The sequence below is a fragment of the Natrix helvetica genome (assembly GCF_964273705.1).
Source record: "Natrix helvetica genome assembly, chromosome: 7".
Taxonomy (NCBI): Eukaryota; Metazoa; Chordata; class Lepidosauria; order Squamata; family Natricidae; genus Natrix; species Natrix helvetica.
Genome location: NC_138558.1, coordinates 44,399,722 through 44,413,257, shown reverse-complemented (window position 1 = coordinate 44,413,257; position 13,536 = coordinate 44,399,722). Strand labels below are relative to the sequence as shown.

Genomic DNA, 13,536 nt, shown 5'->3' with positions numbered 1-13,536 from the left:
AAAGTAAACCAAATTAGGAAAACAATGAATAAAAGTTAAGATTGCTTTTATTGTAACAACTATAGTAACAGAATCTTGCCAATCTAAATGTACTCATCTCCCGTTCCCTCCCTTCTCTCTTCCTCCCTTCATCTTAGTGTAAGCTAGGGAAGGATTGTCTGATTTTGCTTTGCTTATTCACTTGATCTGGGTCTGGTCCCTTTTATCTGACTGTTGCTTTTGTACCTGCTACTTGCCACTCGATTCCAAATAATATCATGATCAATGATATTGAAAATTGTTGAAACATCAAGAAAATCACTTTCTTCATCCTGGCTCCTCCACAAGACAGCTACAAGTATAATCAGTGCCATTTCTATATTTTCTAGTTGGGCCTTGCATTGGGTGCAAGGCCCAACTGGAAAAGGTCTAGATACACCTCCTCACCAACAGTGAACATACAGGTGAGCAGAGATTAGCATCAAGATTAATGAAACACAACAGCCAAGATGTAAACAATGATTTAATCATCAAGGAACTATCAACTCAGACAAATAAGCTAACAGCAAGCAACAGTCTAATCAAGAAACCACTGAGAACAAGCCCACCCATACTGACAAGCAACTACTATATAAAAAACAGTAAATCCCATTCCCTTTGCAGCACTGATGAAGTTACCTGATTTGGTAATGAAATACGTATGTGAAAATAATCCAGCTCAGACAGCACCAAGGACCCTACAGCTTCATCCTGAGCTATAAATATTATTTTCTAAAGGTCTATATCCATGATGGCAAACCTATGGCAAATATGTCAGAAGTGGCACACGGAGCCATATCGCCTGGCACGTGTGGTGTTGCCCATTTCTCATCCGGGTTTTTGGCTCGCATGCACATGCAGCGATCAGCTGGCCTTCATGCATGTAGCAGTGCCAGAAATAAGAAGAGTGTGTCTTCCATTTTCCGGCACGTGCATGGATGCCGGCCAGCTGATTGTCGGGTGCACATGCCCGCCAATAACTGGAAGAATAGCATGTGCGCCAGAAACTGGAAGTTCATTTTCTGGCATGAGCATGCACCCTGGGCAGCTCCTCTTGACTCAGATGAGCGTGTGCCCTTAGTGCTGAAAAAGTTCGCCATCACTTGTCTAGATAGGGACACAGTAGTTTATAATTGCAATCCAGCCACTTTCTCAACAATCATATCAATCATCAATTTGATTTTCATCCGACAGCCAGGTGTCAAATCAGACTGCCCATTGGACCAGGTAGCATTCTGTAATTACAGCTCTTATCATTTTTCAGCTATGTTCCTCCAAAACAGAAGGTTCGAGACTGGAGGGCAGTTTTCCAATGATAGTGGTTTTAGTCTCTCTAATGCTCTGTTGTGATCATTGAAAAAAACAGAGTTTATCTGCATATTAATAGAGCAGAAACAGTAGTTAGAAAATAAAACAAATTGTTCACTCTGCACTCATGTACATGTATATTTAATGAGATCTCCAAAGAAGATGGAAAACCATTTCTATCTTTGTTAACTTTGCAGCTGTGAAATAGAAAGTTTTCTTCTAATTTCTTCTTGTAGGTGACTTCCCCCCCCCCCCCAATTCTACCATCCTGTTTTCCTGATAGTTTTCTTGTCAATCTGAGAAAGGACAGACAGTTCTTATCAGAGGGATGATCCATTGATGACCAGAAGACTTGTGAAATTAAACCAAGATCACAAACAATCCACCCCTAGTGTACAGGATTGCATTAACCCTGAGTGACAAGCTATATATATTAATGGCATCTCATATTGTTAAAACATTGATCCTTGTAACATTGTGAAAAATATTCCAAGATGTCCTTTGATTATTCAGCAAGATTTCAATTGTGTGTTATTAATAATTACAGAGGAGAAAGTAATAGAGAAGCATACTTATAGTGTTTTGCAGGGGCAACTTGGATTTCATTGAAAGGAAATAATAAATGTGTTTGAGCTCAGCAAGGTCTGTTATTATGATTACTTTTTCATGGACTCAAGCAAAATTGGCTGTAACAAATCTTGATATTTATTATTTAATACCTCCCTTATCTGTATCTTAAAGTGGCTGTGAAGAATAATGCAAGTCTTATTGCTTTCATAGCAGTTTATAAACCTGGAATAGACATCTGCATTTTTGTTTTTTAAAAAAATCTAGATAAAGTCATTGTCAACTCAGTGTATTCTGTTTATCAAAGATTTTTGTGGCATATTTAAAAATACAATTTGAAAATGTTACTGTTATAAAGTTCCATATAGAATTGGAAAGTGCTGTGAAGAATATTTATGTTTATTATGCCTTTAATTCAGTGGTGAAATTCATTTTTTTTACTACTGGTTCTGTGGGCATGGCTTGTTGGGCATGGCAGGGGAAGGATAGTGCAAAATCTCCATTCCCACTCCACTGTGGGCCCAGCCAGAGGTGGCATTTGCCAGTTCTCTGAACTATTCAAAATTTTAGCTACCAGTTCTCCAGAACCTGTCAGAACCTGCTGAATTTCACCCCTGCTTTAACTGATAACTTTGCTTTGCTTTTTTTAAGGCAGTAATTTCTCACTTTTTGAAGTACAGAATTCCTGAATTCATCTTACTGTCCACTTCTGCAGCAATGATGTTTCTACAAATCCCTAACTAATTGAAGACTGTAACTACCGTGTTTCCCCGAAAATACAATCTGTCCTGAAACTAAAGCCTTGCCACATTTTTTGTGTGGGCAAAAATATAAGCCCACCCCCGAAAATAAGCCCCCTGGACAATCTCCCCCTCCGGCCAGGAAGAGCACCGCTCGCTTACCTAGCTGTATCCCAAAGGCACCAAGCTGCGGTAACAAGGTGGGGGCAAAGGCACTCATATTGCTTGGTGCTTTCGGGGTACCGCTAGGTCGGTCAGCGGTGCTGTGCCCAGCTGAAGAAGGGGGGTTGCTGGGCAGCTGCTCTCTTACGAGCGGGCTTCCGAAGAGCCCGGCACAGCCACAGGGTCGAATGGCCATGTTGCGCTGTCACAGCAGCAATACAGCAGCCATGAGGTGACCAAGCTCGCGAGCAGCTGCCCGGCAACCCCCATTTCCAGCCGGGTACAGTGCCGCTGACTGACCTAGCAGTATCCGGAAGGCACCAAGCAACGCTAAGCAACGCGAGTGCCTGTTTGCCGCCTTCCGCCTCCCGTGGCTCGGTGCCTTGGGAATGTCCCTCGGTGAGTGAATGGGGTTCTGCATGGCTGGAGAGGGGGGTTGCTCAGCGGCTTTTCCACTCCCTGCTCTTGCGAAGGGCACCTCCTCTGCTGGCGCCACCCGCCACCTGGTTTTTTTTTCAAAGCACAGAGGACGGATGCCGCTCTGGGAGCATGCTCTATAGTTGTGGGCTGCAGATCATACTTTTTTGGGGGTATGTGGGGCTGTGAAACAGCAATTACTAGTTTAGTCTGTTCTATCAGCAGGAAGCATCATTTAAAATGTTGATATGAGACCCATCAGTGTTCATCCGGTTCCATGGAAGTATGAAACCTAGTTCATTCAAGTGATAAATGTTGTGAAAAAGGGATTTTGTACTCAGCTCCAGTCTAACTTAAAGTTCCGGTCTATCTTAGGGGGACATAGTGGCTAAGACACTGAGATTGTCGATTAGAAGATCGGCAGTTCAGCGATTAGAATCCGTAGCACCGCATAACGGAATGAGTTCCTGTTACTTCTCCCAGCTTCTGCCACCCTAGCAGTTCAAAAGTACATAAAAATGCAAGTATAAAAATAGGAACCATTTTGGTGGTGCCTTGGGCGTTTAGCCATGCTGGCCACATAACCACAGAGATGTCTTTGGACAGCGTTGGCTCTTCGGCTTTGAAACGGAGATGAGCACCGCCCCCTAGAGTCAGGAATGACTAACACATATGTGTGAGGGGAACCTTTACCTTTACCTTACCAATCTTATCTTCCCTCACTCTAGCATGGAGCCCCAAACAAAGTCCAGTTCTGACCCAGGCTTTAATAGTACCTATAATTGGTCACCTTAATGAAGAAGAGATTCTTAATATTTGGAGCTTCCATAAGACTGGATTCTCATACATTATTAGATGCACATGGATCTTTTCCAAGATTTTTATTGAACCCATTATCTCTTCTCTTTCAGGGATACCTGATCTTGTTGCAGTAAATGCTTCCTATCTGATCCCAAAGAAATAAAACACCTCTACCAAGATACTAATTAGTCTCCTTTTTGTAACAGTTAATTAAGCTGATTGCATTTTCCTTGAGTTTTATCAATTATTTACATATGAAATATATAGCAATCATTTTCCATTGACACATTTCCATAAATACTATCTATAACTATTATAAATAAAAATGAGCATAATACAAACATAATTAATGTAAATAAAATTAATATTAAAACATGTGATCATATTATCTTTGTTTCTTTTAAAAATATATACTTGGATGTTTTTATTTCATTTTCATGTTCAAGTAGTCCCATAGGACCTATGACCACAAAGCAATGCAGTTGTTAAGTGAACAATGCCCAATTTTATGACCTTTTTTGATACGTAAGTTAGGTGAATAATGTGATTGTTAAGCAAATCTGGCTTCCCCCATTGACTTTGCTTGTTGGAAGCTCCTGGGAAGGTCACAAATGGAGATCCCATGACCCCAGGATGCTGCAACCATCATAAAGGTACATGCTGGTTGCCAAACACCTACATTTTAATCCTGTGACTGCAGGATGTTGTCACAGTCCTAAGTGCAAGGACCACATAGACATGTGACTACATAGTAAATCATTTTTTCAGTGCCTTTGTAACTTTGAACAGCTGTTAAACAAATGGTTGCAAGTTGACAACTACTGTATATTTTTGAGTATAACACACACTCCCCCCGCTAAAAGTGAGTGAGAATTTGGGTCCGTTTTATAGACCAAATACGGGTGTTTTTGGTCTCCCGAACCCTCCGTGGGGGGCTCTCCCAGGTCCCCAGAAGCACTCTGCAGTGCTCCGCACTGCTCATTTTTGCCAAAAATGATGGGGCCATTTTTCTTGTTTTCATCCTGTAAATTTAGGTGTGTCTTATAGTCCAGTGCGTCTTATAGACCGAAAAATACGGTATCTGTATAGTTTAAATTGCTTTAATTTTCATTTGTTTCTTTATACCTCTGTTTAACTACATTTTTGTAACACATATTTAGGTATTTAGTTAAGATATCAATCAATATTTTGTTTTAATATAGGCTTTCAAGCAAAACTATTTAATAAAGGTTCTGGCAATCAGGCATATAAACTAATTTTGAAAATTAATAGCTGAATATATTGATACTAGGATTCCATTCTATAGCTGTACAGTTTATTGGACAGTGCTTGAGCAAATAATGTTATTCCACAATTACACTGTAGTGCAAATGCTGTTCCATTATCTTTGGATCGCAGGTGTTGAATTATATCTCCCTCATTCTGTCTAAATTAAAAAAAAAAACAGGATTAGGAAGTTTAGTGGTTCCTGACAACTATCACAATTATAGTATTTTATTCCTTTTTATTAATTTCTCATTTGTATTACATAGACACTGAACGTTATTTTATTCCTGAAACTTGTGTAAAAGTGTACTGTTATTATAAATACACATTTTATTTAATCATCTTAAAAATATAATATAGCTCAAATATCTTTTAAAAAATGAGACAGAATTCAGCACAGAAAATATTTTTCTTGCATATATGTTTGACATTTATATAGAGAAAAAGCTACAATTTGTCAAACCATGAAAGTTAAGAATTATTGTACAACTGAAATCTGAGATTGACAAGGAGCCAATTCACCACAAAACATTTGTCATATTGAATTACATAGTTGCTTTTTAAGAAGACCCGCAAATTGCACAGTTAAACTGAGCCTTAATATTTCTTTCTTTTTCATAAAAGCATAATCCCAGCTGTAAAAAATGAACATTTTAACAACATAGAAGCGCACTTAGATGACATTTACTTTATAATGCTTAATCCAATTCTTGTTTAAATTGCGTTTAAAAATTAACTTATCAGAACTTATCATAAGAGAGATGTCAGGCCTGATTTAACTAAAAAGAGGAGTGAAATGAGAATGGCTGCGTTCCAATACTTATTCTGTGGAGATTTTGCTGCAATCTAATATGCATACAAACACTGACATCTAGTGCTGGCATTTCATTATCTCATCAGGACATCTTAATACATGTTCCTGTTATCCTTACTTTGCTTCAGTGATGTGTTGATTTGGATGTAGAAATCTGAACTGCAAGTATAGGTAGTCCTCAACTTAAATCAGTTCATTTAGCGACCATTCAAAGTTATAACAACACTGAAAAAGTGACTTACGACTATTTGTAACACTTATGACAGTTGCACCATCCCTGTGGTGACATGATTTACATTCGGATGCTTGGTAACTGGTTCATAATTATGAGGGTTGAAGTGTCCTGGGCTCATGTGATCACATTTTGAAACTTTCTGACAAGCAAAGTCAATGGGGAAGTCAGATTCACTTAACAACCATGTTGCTAACTTAAACTACTGCAGTGATTCACTTAACAAATGTGGCAAAAAAGTTGTAAAATGAAGCAAAACTTACTTAACAGATTTCTCACCTAGCAACATAAATATTGGGCTCAAATGTTGGTTGTAAGTCGAGGAACACCTGTATTAAGGTTAACCATAAGAAATGTTCATCATAATTTATATCAGAATGGGAAAAAATATCATTTTATTCTTTGCCTTACCCAGAATAATATCTATGGCCAACTTTGGGCTCAATACATATTAGGATAGTGTCTGCACACACTTGGATATTCCCCTGTATGCTTTACAAGATGTACATTCATGCACATCCCCTTCTAATTTATGCCATCTGAATTCTCAGTTCAATTCTTTATTGAAGGATGGTCTCAGAAGTTGAATCTACCCCAAACAAACAGAATTCATCCACACAAATCCAGGGAATGGATGAAAACTGTTATTTGAATTATTTATAGGTTCTGCACCTGAAGAAAAAAAAACTTTGTATTTCTTTTCACTATACTGTATGTGGTACCATGAATGCTACTGTTGTGGCCTATCGGCCACCGGTCCTTCCAGCAGCCAAATCAGAGGAGGAGGTGTGGGAGTTGGGTCAACATCAAGGCAACTTGAGAGCTCCGAGGGTGAAGAAGGAATGGAGCTGGCAGAAATAGAGAGAGAGGCAGAGCCTGGGTTGTCCGTCAGCCCTCAGATGGAGAGTCAACAGCCCCAGGTCTGGAGGTATCTGATGAGTAAGAGGAGGAACAGCTGGGTGCAGTGCCTGATGCGTGGATGCGCAAAAGGCAGAAGAGAGGAGAGCAGTAGAAATCTGTGGGCGGATCCTTGGGAAGGAAGAGCCACCACTGCTAGTGAAGCCCCACCCTATCTCTGGGATAAAAGGCATGGGGCATAGATGAATAGATGTGGCATCTATTCATCTCCCTGCCGGACCGACTTGTTAACTTGCAGTGAGAGAGTAAATTTTTGCCAGGGCTGCTGGTGCTCCTGATAAAGGAATGTTTGAGTTAACTCAGAAGGTTTATCATGTTTGGGGAGCTGGATCAGAACAGCTACCTATATGCAGTGTAGCAGAAGTGTGATTAAACTGAAATGTGCTTCAGTGAAGAATTTTATGTTGGATCTGAAATCATTAGACTCTTCTCCCTTTGTGCTATTTTGTTTAAAAAAAGTTGCCTTTTGCCTACTGCTGCTGCCACAAATGGGCAAGATATCAATAGCTCTGTGTTTCTTTTAAGTGAGAAAAAGAAGAGGAGAGGAAAGGGACTAGCTGAAAAACCAGAATGGGGAATATAATTGAATGATCTTTTTTCCTCTTTGCTGCTCTGTGTGTCATTTCAGTTAACAAACAACAAGCAAGTTGCAAATGATGCCTTTCAGTCTTAGACACAACTTAAATTCTATGAAAGTGTGGAAGCTGTCATGTATTGGGAGCACTTTAGCATGCCACCAGACAACCTATGACCGGTTGGGTTATTGTTTCAGAGATATTTCCTTAGTTAAACAAAGAAATAGAATGATTACAGACAGGCAAAGAAACATGGAAGCTGGTGTGACTTTAAACTTCCTGTTGTTAACTTCCTCGTTGACTTGTAGGAAGCTGGCAGAGGGCGTTGAAATGAGTCATGTGACCATGGATGGCATGGGTGGCAATGGAGCAGCATGGCAGCGTAGCAGCACTGAAGTAATCACAACTTTGCCAAATTTTAATCCCACAGGCGTCATGGGTCCCAGATTTTGGATGCATTCTATTAAGTTAATCTGCTTGAGGTACAATGATTCAAAAATGGTTGCCCTTGGATACACCGTCCCATCCAATTGAAGGTTGCACACAATCAAACAGATACCAGACTTTTAAGTACTATATTGATTAGGCTGGAATCTTTGTCAGGCAGAAAGTCAGAAACATTCAGAAACTTTATTTCTGTCATTGACCAATAAAATATATATTCAATAAAATGAAGCAAAGTAAAACACCTAACATCAAAGACTGTTGGCAACTATTTATAGGCAAATCTTACATATAAAATAGCAGAATTATGCTATTTTTAGAGAGATAAATTTATACTAATTGTAAATAAAGCAATTAAAATCATCAGAGTACCTTGTAAATTTAGATAAAAGGGGGGTAATCAACTGCCAAGGATTGTCCCTGACAACACAAAAGTATGTGGGCTGCGGTTTCTATGGCACCCATGTAACGGGGGAAATACGTTATCCTATTTTTTTTCCTTCTAAAGAGAGAGAGGAGAACATTAAACTGACCTAAAGATAGGATTCTCCTGAATTTGGGGGCTATGATTGATATATATGTAAAGCTGGTTTAGGTGCTAAAATTTGGTTATTTACAATTACATTGTAGAAAAAGCAACAATTTCTGTTTGGCCTTCTGTGTTTAAGATACTTTGTCTTAATATTGTTCTAGCTTGATCTGACCCTAAAGTTAAGATGGTATTATTTAAAGCCATAGTGGCTCAAGATTTGAAGTTGTCTGCCAGTATTAGACAGGTCATGTATTAGGACTGTGGTTTTAGCCAGTGAGTAAAAATATTTATTCAGAGATTGAATTCACATTTATTGACTCCTGCTGCCTAATAAAGTACTGAATTTGTAACACAGTGGTCAACCTGGAAGATAGTTCTCAAAACAAAATTGTTTGATTTCTTTCTAAGTCAATTTGCTGTTACATGGTCTTAATTGTGCCCCATGTAGCAATTGTGCTTGGCTTTAGCTGCAAACAACTTAATTGCAGCAGGAATAAACTGTGCTGCTCTAGAAATATAATATAATTTTGCAGCTCTCTATGCATTATAAGGTACTGTACATAATGGAGGTAGACATTTCTGCTTCCTGAAGCTTGCAAATCTATCCCTAAATGTCTAAAAATCTTAATCTGTTCAATAATCTAGCCACCAAAGTTTTTAGCTTGTCCATTTTGGGCATTTTACTCCAATATCAAGAATTGCAAGTGCAATTCTTGGTCTTGGAGTAATTTATTATTAGTTCCTCCCCTATAGAATAATGCACAAGTGATCTCAAGGCTCTTTTAAGGCCAGCAGGAGTCAGTGAGAGTTACTGCATCATCAGCATACAGTGGTAAATTTATATGAACGGTAGAGTTATTTGGGTGAGTTACTAATGAATTTATATAACAGTTGAAAAAAATCAGCGCCAATAAACACCCCTGTCCAACTCCGCTCCTTGCTGGCATTTCCTTTATGGCATATCCTTGATTAGAGCACCTAACCTTCAGTGTTGCATTCTCATGTATTTTAATGAGCAGCAAAAATAGTTTGTTTATTGTTTATTCTTTAATTTATACTGCAGTTCAGATCTCAATTCTGTGTCAAAAGCTGACCCAAAGTCAATTGCAGCTGCATAAAAGGTTTGGCACCAGGTCTAGATTGGTTTCTGTGCATTAATCATTTAGGGGGTCCACTGGGAAGACAGGTTTGAATTGGACCTTTATAGTGCATGGATACCAGAGATGTAACATATTTCCTGGTTTCATATTCAAATGACATTCCAGCAATGAAAAAAGACATTATGTTTATTTGGGATTTGCAGAGAAAGGGAATGTGAACATTTGCTTCCTAATCGCTATAAATAGTCAGTATTGTCCTATAAGTTGATAGGAGGTCTTGACAGTTAGATTCAGGGGAAATTCAAATCAAATAAGTTCAGGGCAAATGGAACATAAAGCACCAGAAATAATATTTACTTAAAAGAAAGAAGATTCTGCCCAGAAAAAGACAAAAAAGCCTTCCTTATATTAAATTCAACTTCTTTTGATGACATGAGCAATAGGAGGAAGCTTCTATTTTCCTGTGGGATGTTTGCTTTGACATTCCACCTAGCCAATAAACCAAATATTTCCTAGTTCTCTCCCATGTAAATACCAACCAAATCTGACTATATTTTAGCTTCCTTAATCCAGCCAAGGTCAGGGTCATGCTAATCTTTAAAAAGGGCTGGTCATTCCAGCATAGCTAAACATGTGGTAAAGAAGAAAAGAGGTTGCTTTAAAATCAGGTTCAGGCTTTCTTTCAAGTAAATGTCTCTCTCTCTCCTCTGTGTGTGTGTGTGTGTGGGGGGTATCTGTGTGAGCTTGCACACCCCCACCCACCATGGAGATTGAATTTGTCCCTATTAATCCTTCTAGGTTGTTTTTAAAACTTGGCAACTTTAACGTGTGTGGACAGAGGCTGGCTGGAGAATTCTGGAAGCTGAAGTCCATACATCTGAAAATTGCCAAGTTTGCAAAACACTAATTGACCCTATTCTTCCAAAATGCAAAAGGACACACATTCATTCTTCAGGCATAACATCTTCAAATCAAGAAACCACATTGGCGCTATAAAATAGGGGAATTGGGGAGGGATTGCCTGCAAGGATTGTTATCCAATGAAACCTTATTTTATGTATTACTTTTTTTTATACTAACCCTGTAATTTTGGGGGTTTGCAATAAAAACAGGTAACGATAAGACCCCTTGAATGATGCTGTGGACATCCTATCCCAGTCCCCCTGGAGGCTATTGGGGGCTGGGTTTGATTCAACCCTAGCAAGACGAAATGGCTGTGGGCATTTGAAGTCACTGGAGAAAACGATTCTCCATTTCTGGATCTGGATGGGGTTGAACTTCCCCAAACAGACTCAGGGCACAATCTGGAGGTCCTCCTGCGCTCCTTACACCTGCTCAAACAGGCTGGGAGGGCTTTGCACACCTTTGGATCAGGAAGCCCTGCTTACAGTAACTCACGGCCTCGTAACCTCCACTTCAGACTATTGTCTTCATAGGATTGCCCCTGAAGGATCACCTTTTTCAAGAGGTCTCTACCCATTCAATCAGGTCGAGTAGAATGAGCTTGCTTCAGTTACAGATGCTGCATATCTCTTCAGCCAAAGAGACTAGAAGATGAGTTTTTTTTGCTATGGGCCCTACTCTGCGGAACATCCTCCCTTCAGACACCAGAATGGCCTCAACTCTGTTAGCCTTTTGTAAGGTCCTAAACACTTGGCTAGGTTCCTGAGTCTTGAGCACTGCATGTGTTAAAGGCCCCATTTCCTGGCTATATTGCTAACTGGCCAGGTATCCTATGCATATTTAATTTGGATATGCTTACTGTTTTTATTGGTCTTACTATTTTTATTGTTTTAAAATGTTTTTTAATATTTTAACTGCAATATAGTTTTTGAATTGTAAGCTGTCTGGAGCCATTGACTGAAATGGGTGGCCATAAAAATCGAACAAATGAACAAATAAATAAAATAATAAATACATAATTTGGGCTTTGGTCAATTTAGACCCAACTTAGGAAGTATCAAAGTGAGTATATAGCTGAGGTTTTTCTTTTCATCATGTTTCGATTTCTGGTTCTTCCGCTTAAATATAAGTCGTTGAAATGCCTGCAATGCAAGACAAATAAAGGTCAAATACTATGTAGGTTTAATAAAGCTCCGTGGCAGCTGAATCCACCATTTCTAGAAGAAGCAGAGGGGAAATCTTCTGTATTATGCAGCCTTCTTGGCTGCTGGGCTGGATTGATGCAACTCCTGATCACTTACAAGAGGCTATCGGTTAACTATAGTTCCTACTGTGTTACGGAACTATACTCTGCATCTATTACCCTGTGGATGTACATGGTGATGGCAGATGGCAGTATTGAGTATTTCCCCCGTCCAGCTGGTTATGTTGAAATAGAGTTTCTTACCAAGTGACTCTTTTGCCTAGAATTCAGACTATCCATGCCAGCTCCATCGACAACGACATTGAAAATGTCCATATTGGGTGCAAAATGCAGCATGGAAAAACTGTCAAATGTCTTTCACCATTGTGATGAAGTATATGTGCAGTTGTACCAAAAACAACACCAAATTAGTATTTCACATTTGCAATCTGCTAGTACGAATGTATTCAGATCACATAACTGATGTTGATATATTTTGCATATATTTTATAACCTATTTCTTCAAACAGGATGCCAACAAATGAAACTGTGTATGATATAGGTGTACTAATCCTAGAAGGGAAACTGGCTGAATTCTTGCCAATTTCACCCCAGCTCACCAATTTTTTTAAAATGAATTAAGTGCAGAATCTCAAAGCATCTCATGGAATATGCACAATTGGCAGCACCTCAAAGCAGTGTGGCGTTAGAGTAGCATGACCTCCCTTCCAAGTCATAAAAAGAATAGAAGGCAGAGCCGTGCAGAAGCCCTTGTCAGCAGAAAATCTGTAATGCCCTTATTTAGCACAGAGTCAGCTCTTATCCAGCTTATATCAGCTTACTACCTTTTAATTTTTTTTAAACAGACAGATCTACCAGCCTTTTGAAAAATGACTGGACACATTTAATAACAAGTGTAATAATCTGTATGCCACTGGATATAAAGAATGTTATTTTTATTTATTTATTTGTATCTCCCCCTTATAATATAAGGCAGCAAACATATCCAACTACTCATTTCCCCACAGAAACAACAACCCTGTGAAGTGGGTTGGGCTGAGAGAGAGTGAATGACTGTCCCAATTTACCCAGCTGGCTTTTGTGAATAAGATGAGACTTGAATTCACAATCTCCTGCTCCTAAGCCTGGACTTAACCTCTAGACCAAATTGGCTCTCCATAAGGAATGCTGTAATGCCCATATGCCACTTTGTGATTCCTGGTTCAGACATTACATAGGCAGAGGCTTCCACACAAACCAAATGTCCAGTGTTTATTGTATACCAAGTGATGGGTAACAGTTCCAATGACCAGGGGGGAGGTGGGAAGGATATATCATAGAATATTTATATGCTAAGACCCATGTTGAAAGAAGTCAAAACAGTTTAATTTAAAAATGAAACAGTTAAGGATGAATTTAAGCTGTTCCCCAGGTAGGCTAGGGATGAGAAAAGGGCTGTAGTGTGAGGTCATCTCCTGTAAAAATGATCAGTAGGACAACTTGGGGCTTCAGTTTAGCAGGACATAAGAATGAGCATAAAAGAATCCCCAGTCCAT

The 13,536-nt window shown here is 39.2% G+C and overlaps 2 protein-coding genes across 3 annotated transcripts in view; one reads left to right on the top strand and one right to left on the bottom strand.

Annotated features, from left to right (window-relative positions):
* The window catches only part of FAT1 (FAT atypical cadherin 1), a 489,274-nt gene that overhangs the window by 115,581 nt on the left and 360,157 nt on the right, over window positions 1-13,536 (bottom strand). The gene's annotated exons all lie outside the window — the stretch shown is intronic.
* Window positions 1-13,536, top strand: part of FAM149A (family with sequence similarity 149 member A) — a 56,051-nt gene that overhangs the window by 7,360 nt on the left and 35,155 nt on the right. The window lies entirely within an intron of this gene.